Below are 13,419 nucleotides of genomic sequence, written 5' to 3' on the forward strand. Positions count from 1 at the left end.
TGAAGCCTGGTTTGGAGAATTTTGAGCATTACTTTAATAGCATGTGAGATGAGTGCAATTGTGTGGTAGTTTGAGCATTCTTTTGCATTGCCTTTCTTTGAAATTGGAATGAAAACTGACCTTTTCCAGTCCTGTGGCCACTGCTGAGTTTTCCAAATTTGCTAGCGGCCTAGAGTTCCAGGCTGCGATGGCGCAGGAATGGCCAAGAGGAGCTACCCCGCGTCCGAGGTCGGGGGCGACGGCTGGGAGGAGCCACACTGTGTCTGAGGCCAGGGGCAGCGCCCGAGGCCAAGGGCAGCAGCAGGAAGGAGCAACCCCACGCCCGAGGCTAGGGGCGAGGGCCGGGAGGGGCAACCCCACGACCAAGGAGTGGTGGCTGTGCGGGCAAGGAGGGCCTAGAGAAGCCATCCCATGTTGAAGATCAGGAATGGTGGCAGGAGGAGATACCCCTCAACTAAGGTAAGGAGCAGCGGCTGTGCTTTGCTGGAGCAGCTGTGAAGAGATACCCCACGCCCAAGGTAAGAGAAACCCAAGTAAGATGATAGATGTTGCAAGAGGGCACCAGAGGGCAGACGCACTGAAACCATACTCACAGAAAACTAGTCAATCTAATCACACTAGGACCATAGCCTTGGCTAACTCAATGAAACCAAGCCATGCCTGTGGGGCAACTCAAGACGGGCGGGTCATGGTGGAGAGGTCTGACAGATTGTGGTCCACTGGAGAAGGGAATGGCAAGCCACTTCAATATTCTTGCCTTGAGAACCCCATGAACAGTATGAAAAGGCAAAATGATAGGATACTGAAAGAGGAACTCCCCAGGTCAGTAGGTGCTCAATATACTACTGGAGATCAGTGGAGAAATAACTCCAGAAAGAATGAAGGGAGGGAGCCAAAGCAAAAACAATGCCCAGCTGTGGATGTGACTGGTGATAGAAGCAAGGTCCGATGCTGTAAAGAGCAATATTGCATAGGAACCTGGAATGTCAGGTCCATGAATCAAGCAAATTGGAAGTGGTCAAACAGGAGATGGCAAGGGTGAACGTCGACATTCTAGGAATCAGCGAGCTAAAATGGACTGGAATGGGTGAATTTAACTCAGATGACCATTATATCTACAAATGCGGGCAGGAATCCCTTAGAAGAAATGGAGTATCCATCATGGTCAACAGAAGAGTCCGAAATGCAGTACTTGGATGCAATCTCAAAAACAACAGAATGATCTCTGTTCCTTTCCAAGGCAAACCATTCAATATCACAGTAATTCAAGTCTATGCCCCAACCAGTAATGCTGAAGAAGCTGAAGTTGAACGGTTCTATGAAGACCTACAAGACCTTTCAGAACTAACACCCCAAAAAGATATCCTTTTTATTATAGGAGACTGGAATGCAAAAGTAGGAAGTCAAGAAACACCTGGAGTAACAGGCAAATTTGGCCTTGGAATACGGAATGAAGCAGGGCAAAGACTAATAGAGTTTTGCCAAGAAAATGCACTGGTCATAGCAAACACCCTCTTCCAACAACACAAGAGAAGACTCTACACATGGACATCACCAGATGGTCAACACCGAAATCAGATTGATTATATTCTCTGCAGCAAAAGATGGAGAAGATCTATACAGTCAACAAAAACAAGACCAGGAGCTGACTGTGGCTCAGATCATGAACACGTTATTGTCAAATTAAGACTTAAATTGAGAAAAGCAGGGAAAACCACTAGACCATTCAGGTATGACCTCAATCAAATCCCTTATGATTATACAGTGGAAATGAGAAATAGATTTAAGGGCCTAGATCTGATAGATAGAGTGCCTGATGAACTATGGAATGAGGTTTGTAACATTGTACAGGAGACAGGGATCAAGACCATCCCCATGGAAAAGAAATGCAAAAAAGCAAAATGGCTGTCTGGGGAAGCCTTACAAATAGCTGTGAAAAGAAGAGAGGTGAAAAGCCACGGAGAAAAGGAAAGATATAAGCATCTGAATGCAGAGTTCCAAAGAATAGCAAGAAGAGATAAGAAAGCCTTCCTCAGCGATCAATGCAAAGAAATAGAGGAAGAGAACAGAATGGGAAAGACTAGAGATCTCTTCAAGAAAATTAGAGCTACCAAGGGAACATTTCATGCAAAGATGGGCTCAATCAAGGACAGAAATGGTATGGACCTAACAGAAGCAGAAATTAGGAAGAGGTGGCAAGAATACATGGAAGAACTGTACAAAAAGGATCTTCACGACCCAGATAATCACGATGGTGTGATCACTAATCTAGAGCCAGACATCCTGAAATGTGAAGTCAAGTGGGCCATAGAAAGCATCACTACAAAGAAAGCTAGTGGAGGTGATGGAATTTCAGTAGAGCTGTTTCAAATCCTGAAAGATGATGCTGTGAAAGTGCTGCACTCAACCATATGTATAATGGGTATTAAATAAGGCAACGCATGTAAGTAATTTCATTGAGTGATGGTTGTTTAAGAAATGCTCAATAAGCATTATCAAAGTATTATTGCTATCGTCAGATAAACTTTGCACCTTGAACAGGTGATCACTGTTAATCAATATGCATAAACCCCTCTGGGTGCTCAGATTCCAGCCGCCTGCAGAGCCAGTATGCTTCATCTAGCTCTTGCCACTTTCTGGCACAATCATCAGTAGACATGATCACCAAGGCACATGAAAGTGGGAAGTCCTGGAGCATCACACAGGACGGTTAACTCAGCAGTCTCTGCCCCCAAGGGCTGTGTGGATACCTTCTGGTTCTAACTGCTGTTTCTGAGGCATGTTTATTGAGGACTGAACCCACGTATACTGTACACTGTATTTTCTATGCCTGCTTCCATCCGTATCTCCCCAATAGGACAGAAGTTTTGTCATTGTGCCCTTGGAATTTAACCTAACTAAACTGCCAGTGTAATAAATGGAAGTTGGGTAAGTCTTAAAATTCCCATGTTAAAATTTTATTACTGTATTGGTGCAAAATAGGAGGTGCCAACACCTAGAAAAATACACAAGGGGCATTAGGAGCAGCGTTTGGCATTATTCTGATGCCATACTATGAAATAAAACTGGAAGTCATCCAGGTTGCGTGAAATCTGACCCTATGCCTCCCAGAGCCAGAACACAAACTACCAGATACTAGGCTTTTCCTGGCCATGGGCTCTGATGGGCAGCCTGCACCTTGCTCACCTTCCCTCCCCCAGCCTTTCCCAGAGCGCACGTCAGGTCGGCAAAGGCCTAGCTGAGCTGAAGCATCCGTAGCTTGCACTCTTCAAAGAAGCTGAAAACCAAATTTAGGCAGAAGAAGACCTAAATACCTATGGGCATATGTTGGAGGAACTCAAAAATGATCAACAGACTAGCAAGGCTAATTTTTAGTCAGTGTTTTGGATTCTTATCCCCCAAATTATTGTAAAACAGTCACATTGCTTTATTCCCATGCAGTCAACACAGGCAGAGGAGGAAAGCCTGTTTCTACAGAACTTGGCTCTTCTGAGCGGCACCCACACCTCCCAAGGCGCCCTTGATTCGAATTTATTTTTATAATTGCAGGCACATTATGTAAAGAAGCAAAGAACGTGGGAAAGACAAAGTTTAAAGCAAACTTTAAACCTCGAGACTGCAGGTGACCCAGCTGAAGAAAAGAGAACGACAGGGAGGCTGAACCTAATGTCTGTGCTACAATATGTTCACCACAGCAGGTGCCCCGACCGGGGAGATGAGAACCAAGGACGCAGAAATGGAATCAGTTCCAAAGGATGTGAAGCCCAAGGAAAATCCAGCTATTGTTGACCATGCAGGAAATACTGTTTAATTCTTTAAGGCCCATCATGGTTCAATGTTATTCTATTCACAGTCATATGAGCACGGTTGAGAAACTCTGAAATATTATACAGCCATTACATTATGATTATGACAACTAAATAACAGCTCAGAAAAGTGCTTACAATTTATTGTACAGAGAAAATTAGAATACGCAATTTTATATGCATTATGACAGAGTAAAACGTGCAAGTGATTGGAGGTTGGAAGGGAAAACACAGGTGAACGTGAACTGTGTGCTAGGGTGCTGTGCAGGGAAATTTTTCTTTGTCTGACATTTTATATCATGTTTTACTTTCTTAATAATAATAAAGCCTAGAAAAGATTTTAAGTAGAAATTAATTTTTTCCCTAAAGCGCTAGGGTGTTTACTCTTCTTCGTCTGGCGGACCTTCGCCAAGCCTGGCAGCAGCTCCAAGATCATAATCACAACGTCGGTTCTGAGGAGCAACCTCCCGGGAGGCCACACATCGGCCCTGCAGAAGCCAGGTCGGCGCATCGCAGCGTGGACGGGTTAGTGTGCCACTGGGTTTTGAAAGCTACCTGGGCAGCCATCTGCAACAGTACACACACCTACCAAGGACGTCTCTTGTTTCAGTCACTGGAAGCCAATCGTCTCCTACTGAACAGGAGTGACAGGGTGTGGCTGGACTGAGCCCTGCTCCCTGGCTGGGCGATACCAGAGGGGTCCTTGCTCAGGCCTCTCGCTGCCCCCTGCCCAGGTCTGCCTTCGGGGGTGGCAGCAGTTAAGTGGGGTCCACATGATACAAGTGTTTAGCTCTCAACAATATTTGAAGGGTTTCTTAAATATAAAACTTTGAAAATGCTCTAAGATGTGTAGTTGAAGCAGGCACAAACCACATCGTTCTAGAAACAAGATGATTAAAATCCTTAAGTTTCTGTTTCCCAGGCAGTGACAGTGGCTTCACTCAGGATCCACTTTCTCTGGAATGGAAGTCCTGCTTTCAGTCTAACTCTTCTCCTAAGAAGAAGTGCTGAGCTCAGCACTGTGAGCTCAATACTGCCGTGGCTGGTGATAAGGGGCCTCGGCTAAGAATTCAACCACACTGTAGCACCAGAACTCCATACAAAAGTGAACTCTGGATGCGGAATGAAATCCATCCCAAACAAAAGTTATTTCTAACTACTGACAATGCTGAACTTTACCCAGCCCCGGGGTCCAAGCAAAGAGCCCTGGGCTCCCCACCCCGTGTCCTGGCAAGAAGCTGACCGCACAGAACACGCTCCCCACGTCTGAGACCAGAATCCACTTGTTCGCCCGCGACAAGGCCAGGAGCAGACCTTGCACGTTCTCTTCTTTGCCCACAAACGGCCAGCTAAGCTGCTTTGTCTCCACTGATGCAGAGAACAAAATCCTGTTGGCTTACGAACCAACCTTGGGCTAAGATTCTCTCCTCCTAGAGGCCCTTGAAGGCGATGGCACCCACTCCAGTGCTCTCGCCTGGAGAATCCCATGGGCGGAGGAGCCTGGTGGGCTGCCGTCTATGGGGTCGCACAGAGTCAGACACGACTGAAGCGACTTAGCAGCAGCAGCAGCAGCAGAAGCCCTTGAACTCAGACTTCCCTTGAGCACTCAAATGAGCAGTTGACCTCTCACCTCCTCCCATCAGTCTTGCTCATGGCTCACACCTCTCTTCACCCGTGTCCACTCCTCCTCGGAAAGGCAAAGCCTCTCCTGCCCGAGCCGGACATGCTTGAATACCCCAGTCCTCTCCATTGCCATAAAGCCCTCTCCTTTTCTTGAAACGCCTAAGTCGGGGTTTGTTTGGTCTGACACTGCACCGATTGAGAATTACACTAAGTTCTTAACCACAGTGAGCATCAGTCTAGAGGGCTCGCTGTCTGCAAAGTGGCCACCTGTGAGCCAAGGAGCCAGGAAAAACGAAAAGAAACAAGACATTTGGAAACTCACAGCTGAGGTTGCAGAAAAATAAAGCAAACTTTGGGGTTTAATCTGCAAGAACAGGCAAGTCCTCACCGGACTGGCTGTTTTTCATTCTTTTGACTGAAGCCCCTCTGGAGAGTGTGAGGGGTGTTCCTCCCTGGATTTGGTTCACATTCTGTCATGACTGGTGACGCTGAGGAGCTTTCCTATTTACTGGCTACTTGCATATCTTCTTTGGAGAAATGTCTATTCAAGTCATTTGCCCATTTAAAAAATTTTTAAGTTTTTTATTTTAAAATAGATAAAAATTCACAAGAAGCTGTCAAAATAGCATCAAGGTTTTCTCTATATCATTCGCCCACTTTACACAGTGATGGTCAAATGTCTAAACCAGAAGAAGCTGTTAGTGCAGTGTGTGCAGAGAGCTCCATGGCATTTTGTCACGTGAGTGGATTCCTGTAGGTGACACTGGAGCCAAGCATTTTTAACGAGGTGATTAGTTCCGTTGCTGCTGCTGCTGCTGGAGCCTGGGCTGTGCTTAGCCGCTCGGCCGTGGCTGGCTGCGGCCCCTTAGACTGCAGCATGCCGAGCTGCCCTGCACTGTCTCCTGGAGTTGGCTCAGACTCATACCCACTGAGTCTGTGAAGCTATCTCATCATCTCATCCTCTACCCTCCCCTCCTCCTTTGCCTTTAATCTTTCCCAGCATCAGAGTCTTTTGGATAAAATCAGTGATTTTGGAGCCCAGGAAAATAGAATCTGTCACTGTTTCCACTTTTGCCCCGTCTATTTGCCATGAAGTGATGGGACCGGATGCCATGATCTTTGTTTTCTAATGTTGAGTTTTAAGCTAGTTGTCTCACTCTCCTCTTTCACCTTCATCAAGAGGCCCTTTCATTTCCCTTTGCTTTCTGCCATTAGAGTGGAATCATATGCATATCTGAGGTTGTTGATATTTCTCCTGGCACTCTTGATTCCAGTTTGTGATTCATCCAGCTCAGCATTTCACATGATACATTCTGCATATAAATTAAATAAGAGTGTCAACAAACAAGCAAAGTGACAATATACAGCCTTGTTCTCTTTTCCCAATTTTGAACCAGTCCATTGTTCCATGTCTGATTCTAACTGTTGCTTCTTGGCCTGTGTACAGGTTTCTCAGGAGACAGTAAGGTGGGCTGGTATACCATCTCTTTAAAAATGTTCCAGTTTGTTGTGATCCACACAGTCAAAGGCTTTTGCATAGTCAATGAAACAGAAGTAGATATTTTCCTGAAATTGTTAAAAGATACAATTGCCTTCATAAAGAAAAGTTATTTTTTCCCTTGAGTGAGGCATGTGCCTGAAATATGATATTAGAGTTTATATACAAGCATTAAAAAATAAAAATACACAGTTCTGAGATCTCGTTTAGTTCAGGCTTCCCCACATCAGCACTGCTGGCATTTTGAACTGACTCGTCTGGGCAGTGGGGCTATGCTGTGCGTCGCGTGTATATAGTACCGCTTGGCCCCCTCAACGGTGGCAGACACACCTTCAGACGCTGGCACGTGCTGTGGGGTCAGGGAACTGGACGTCCCGAGCTGAGAGTCACTGACCCGAATGAGACCCGGGAGTCATTCTGATACTGAAGCCTCACTGGAGTCTTACTCTGCGTGTTACCCAAGATAACAAATACCTGCTTTATCAAGGGTTGCCTTTCTCAGGCAGTCAATGTCACACGCTGGAGTGAGGGTGATTTTGTGTGCCTTGTCAGCACGTGTGAGAGAGTCCAAAGGGAGGTATCTACTAATCCTCCTTTTGAAGATTCCCCATTGGTTAAACTTTTGGAATACAAATGACTCCAAGGGAAAATGTTGATATTTTAGAGGAATTTATACTTTCTTTTTAGTTAAAAAATCTAATCAGCAAATGGTTTGAAGCCAACATGGAGATACAATTTGTTCACTAAACAACTAGCTTAGTATTATTTCAATTATATTTGACATGTGTACTATACTCAAAGAATAAGGTCACTTATAAATAGTCTTTAAAAAATAAACTCTCTGTGAAACTGCTGTTGAATTTTGGCATGCACTCATATTCTTTAAAAATGACAACAAAAGCCCTCCTTTTAATTCTCTCCTGGTGTCCACGTTAACAGACTATGTCTATATTTTGCTAAATTCCTTCAACACAGCTGACTCTATTAATTACTAAAGAAAATATCAGATAAGCCATTATCTCTTCTCTTACCAAAAATGGAGTATGATACATATATTATTGTGTATTTTTAGCATGAACGCACATGACCGTAAGTTACACAGATCAGTTTGAAAATGTAACAGCATTAAGGAAACAAGTGTGCCTCTTCCAGTTTTCGTAAGAATTAGGAGATGGTTGCGACTTATCGTGCATTGCTGTTTTCATACATCGTCTTCTAGATTTTAGGTTGTCTCCATGTTTAAAAAAAGCCCTGAACGTAATTTTCCTTATTACATAATATCCCACTTTTCTCCAGTTGCTGAATAATTTCTAATTGTTATACATACAGATTACTTCCAACTTCCGTTGTCATATACATCTCTGCGTGTAAAGTTTTTTTATAGCACGCATTTGCCCAGGGAAACTTCTAAAATACTAGTCAAAGGCTATATTTTAAAAGTTCTGATGTATATTAACAAATTGTTTCTTTAGTAAGTTGAACCAATTTGTTCAACATCAATCGAAGTAAGTATTCTCAATATGATGTTTCCCAAAAATCATAGAGGCATACAGCTTAGAATTATATAGGTGTGCGTTTAAAGGTGACTAATTAGAAAGGTGTGCATTTACGGATGAATAGCTATGTGAAAGTGAAAGCTGATCCGTCGTGTCCGACTCTGAGGCCTCATGGACTTTACTTTCCATGGACTTTTTCAGGCCAGAACACTGGAGTGGGTAGCCTTTCCCTTCTCCGGGGGATCTTCCAAACCCAGTATATACAGGTGTGCATTTAAAGGTGAACAGCTAGGTAGGCGTGCATTTAAAGGAGAAGGGTGGCTCAGATGGTAAAGAATCTGCCTGCAGCGCGGGCAGCCTGGCTTCAGTCTCTGGGTCTGGAAGATCCCCTGGAGAAGGGAATGGCAACGCACTCCAGAGTTCTTGCCTGGAGAGTCCCAAGGACAGAGGAGCCTGGAGGGCCACCGAATGTGGGGCTGGAAAGAACTGGACAGACGTGAGCGGCCAAGACTTCCACTGTGAACTGTGTGAGCACGCATTTAAAGATGAGCAACTAGTACAGGTGTGCGCTTAAAGATGAATACAGTTTTGTTTATCAAAATAAAGATGATAAGCAAAGAAGTAGCTAAAACAGCTAACATCCATATATTTCCTAAAGGCTGTTTTTAGATTTTTCAAATGAAAAGTGATAACTTTATTTATAAACTAAGTAGTCCAATGCTTTTGTCTTGTACAATTTTTCTTTATTTAGGGAAATCAAGTTTCTTTCTTACTGCCTATTGTTACGCTGGAATAGATAATGGTACAGGATTTTCAAGATCCTGTATCTTTGATATGTTGACCACAGGATTCCATTTGTAGATAACAACTCATAACTAATCAAAAATATAAACTCTTTTGTTTTTGTTTTTAAACATAATTTCTTCTTTTTATTTTATTAGAAAATGTTTAGTATTGAGGGATCGTTGGCATGTGACATTGTCTTTCTTACTTTCAGGTGTACAATGTAATGACTGAGTATTTGTACACCTTATGAAACGGTCAGCACAGTGACCCTGAGGAGCATCCATCACCATCTATAGTTATACATTTTTTGTGCAATGAAAGCTTTAATTTTGCATTTCTGCCTATTCTCACAACTTTATTAACTACCATTTTTATAAGTTTTAACTGTTCTCTTCTTAAACTGATCTTTTACACTGGCCTGAAGGGTAACTTTTTATTTTGCTATAAGTTGAAATAATTTTAAGAATATTATAAAAACCTTACTTTTTTTCTCCAGTTGTTCATATTTTGCTTCCTTTGCTTATTATTTTGTATTTATTTATTTGTTTTTATATGTGCATATTGTTTTTTCTGAACCATTTGAGAGTAATTTGGAGACAATGGGCCACTTTATCTTTAGAAACTTAGGTGGATATTTCTTAAAAGTGAGAATTTATGGTGGAGGAATAGAGTCCCTTGGACTGCAAGGAGATCCAGCCAGTCCATCCTAAAGGAGATCAGTCCTGGGTGTTCATTGGAAGGACTGATGCTGAAGCTGAAACTCCAATACTTTGGCCACCTCATGGGAAGAACTGACTCATTGGAAAAGACCCTGATGCTGCGAAAGACTGAGGGCAGGAGGAGAAGGGGACGACAGAGGATGAGATGGTTGGAAGGCATCACCGACTCAATGGACATGGATTTGGGTGGACTCTGGGAGTTGCTGATAGACAGGGAGGCCTGGCCTGCTGCAGTCCATGGGGTCGCAGAGTCAGACACGACTGAGTGGCTGAATAACAACAACACCATTTCAACCCACCCTAGGGATGGGAGTTTGTACAAAGGCACAAGAACCGGGAGCCAGGATCATTTGGTGGGGGAGGGGGGGCACCTCAGGGCTGCCTACAGCGAGCAAGATTTGAGCAATTCTGACCACCTCTCTCTAGAGAACCTTTACTACGAGTACCAATTTTGAGGTTGAACGCCACAACACATTCTCCCAAAGCAGGTTGGTTATGTGTGCGTTATGTTACAAAAAACCAACAAGAACCAATAATGCTTTCAAATATTTATAATAGAAACACGTTCTATTGATGAATGACTGAACTGATGTCACTGGACTATTAATTTCCCTCTGATTAGCTCACAGTCATGTTTCTGGGGGAACGAGAATACAAACCATGTTCATAACAGTGTCCCTTCCACAGTGAAGAGCGGTGAATGTTTTGAAGCCACGAAACAATTTGCACATTTTCTTTAAAAGAGATAGTGTTCGGTTTATTTTTCTGTAAATATGCAAAGGCAGTTTTACACAACTGAATTCTGTGGGCTCCCTGATGGCCGCTTTAGCCTGTCCTCGGTTGGACTAACCGGGGGCCATCTTCGCGGCTGAAGGGCGAGCGTGTTGCTCTGGGGATGTGCCAGGCCCCGGGGCGCGTTGTGCAGCCACGTCCCCTCTGAGCCCGGGGCCCGGGGGTCGCCCAGGGCGCGCGTCCACCCACACGCTCACCTCCGGGGGCAGAGGGCGGGTCTCGGTTTGGGGCTGGGCCCTCTGACTCTGAAAGCATTCAGGGAAATCTTGAGCGGGGCCCAACCCTGTATTTAACCTGCTCCTGTGGCTACCAGGAAACAAGAGATGCTCAGAAAGAACCGCGGGCCAAGTGGAAAAGGTGCACGAACAGTGGCCTGCCAAGAGGGGCCCAGCAGCGAGGACCATGAGGGCCGGCTGCCGGTCCAGATCAAGCGCTGCCTGCTCCCGGTGCGACCTCGGCTCTCCTCCAGCATTGCTGACATGTCTGCCCAGCTCTCCGAAGCTGCCGCCGCCCTGACTCACGCAGCGCCCAGTACTGGATAAACCGGTGTGGCTCAACACCGATCTAGGCACGTCACCAGGCCACACGTTTCATCCACACTTTGGCCCTAAGACCCAGATATTACTATTTTTCTTTAACTAGAAGAAAATCGAGTTTCGGTGTCCAAGCTCTGAAACCCAGTGCCTCTCCATATTCCACTTCAAGTCCAGTTACTTCCTGATGGACAAAGGGCTCTGAGAGAACTCGGATTCTTCACAACTTTGTACTCTGAATCAGAGCCCTCTAGCAAGATAGTCTTTTTTTTTTTTTTTGCAATTTTTATGGCAATAGAGGCATTTGAGGCCTTTGCCAGATCACAATGCCAATGTTAAAGGTGGTCTTTCTTCTGTTGTACACTGCATTGAGGAATTTATGACTCAGGATAGAAAACTTCGTCTGGCTTAGCCCTAGGCATTTGAGCTCCTAGACCAAGAAGGATTTGTTTTTCCAATAGCTGACTAAACCTGGCTTGATCACAGCTTGTAGGAATGCAACACCCCCAAAGACCCCAGCACTTCAGAGAGTTTTGTTTACATGACACTAACCCCTGAATGACCTTAAATTCTAAATGAAAGTTCTGAAGGCAATTTATATAAGAAGGTTGTTTTTAAAGAAAATAAATTATATGACAAGTTTATTATATATATTACAAACTAGACTGGTGAACATTTTACTCAACATTTAAAAATCTTTAATTAAGACCTTTTGGTATATATAAAGCTCACATGACAAAATCTAGGAGAAATCTACAAAATCTAAACACATTGCTAAAAGAAGGGATGGTGCCACTTAGATTTACTTGCTGAGGCTTCCAGGGAGGCTGCCCTGTGTGGAGACATGCATGTTCTCTTTAACTATCTCAGTGTTTTGCATCCCAGACAGCTTCAGCTCATGGGAACTTTCAAAGCATGTTTGTTGGCCTGGGTCCTGTGACATTTGGCAAGTGAGACCTGTTTAATATAAGGTGTCAATAAAGCAAAGCTATGGTGTCTAAAAATAATCCACTCTAATCCCCCAGGACGCTCAGTTAGTGTGCCCTGTGTTCTCGTGGGGTCCACAATCTTATGCAGCGGCTCCTCCCTTTTTCCAAAAGAAGAAACAAGCAACCTGAGGATTAGGGTGACTTGCTAATGTTCACAGAATTTAGAAGGGCAAAGAGCTTGTTCTATTGCTCTTTATTATTCAAATAGGAACGTCAAGTGCATTTGAAATCACCATCATTATTAATGCCACATGCTCTAGGGTTCAAAGGTAGTTTTAATTCAGTTTTAGAATGTTTTTTCTTGGGAGTCTCAGAATTGCAACTTGTTTTATTTTTACACATTTCCAAAACAGATCAGTTGAAAGATCAAAGAAGTCTGTGTTCATATGGCCTGAAAAATCTGAAGAGTAGCAAGAACACACTTCATTGTCTCACACAGTAGACAAGCAGCGCCTTTCACCTCCAAGAATCTGAAGCCGCCAGAAGTGACTGAGCGGGGATTTGCCTCTTTATTCCGAGAGGCCCTGATGGTAGCTGGGACCACTGGAGAAGCAGCAGTTTTGGTCTCAGTGGGGGTTGTATGGATGCCCGCGGATGCGCCCAGCCACCAGCGTGGGGACAGAGGCAAGGCAGGTGTTTATTCCAAGTGTCCCTGGTCTCTGTGGAGGGATCTGGGCTTTGAGTGGAGGTCTGCGAGTGGGGAGGAAATGGGGAGTTCCCGTCAACTTCAACGCTGCGGCCTTGACAGCGGTGGCGAAGTGTCCCATCTGGAGGGAACACCAGGCCTCCGGCCTCGTCTGATGCCTCTGCCGCTCACCGCTCCCCTGAGCTGCAGCAAGCACGCACCACACGGCTGCGACTCCGCTGCCCTCGCTGGTTCTCAGGGGCGTCTTTAACGCCCCGGGACGTCTGTGCTTTGTCCGGCTGCGAGGGGCTGATGCTCGTCCCCAGAACCTGTGCCTCTCCATCCGCTACGTCTCCTCCCTCTCTCGCAGCTGCTCTCTTTTCCTCCAGCCTGCGTGAGAAAATGCAGTCGGTTCTGATGAATCACAGAGGCGTCTTTTGGTTCTAAAAGGAGCTGAGCTGAGTTCCGCAACCACATGGCCAGCAGTGTGCGAATGGGATTCAGTTCAAGACAAGACAAGAAGAGCCCAGTGGAGACAGCAGGGACCCTGCC

Source organism: Oryx dammah, unplaced genomic scaffold, assembly GCF_014754425.2.
Source record: "Oryx dammah isolate SB20612 unplaced genomic scaffold, SCBI_Odam_1.1 HiC_scaffold_1, whole genome shotgun sequence".
Classification (NCBI taxonomy): domain Eukaryota; kingdom Metazoa; phylum Chordata; class Mammalia; order Artiodactyla; family Bovidae; genus Oryx; species Oryx dammah.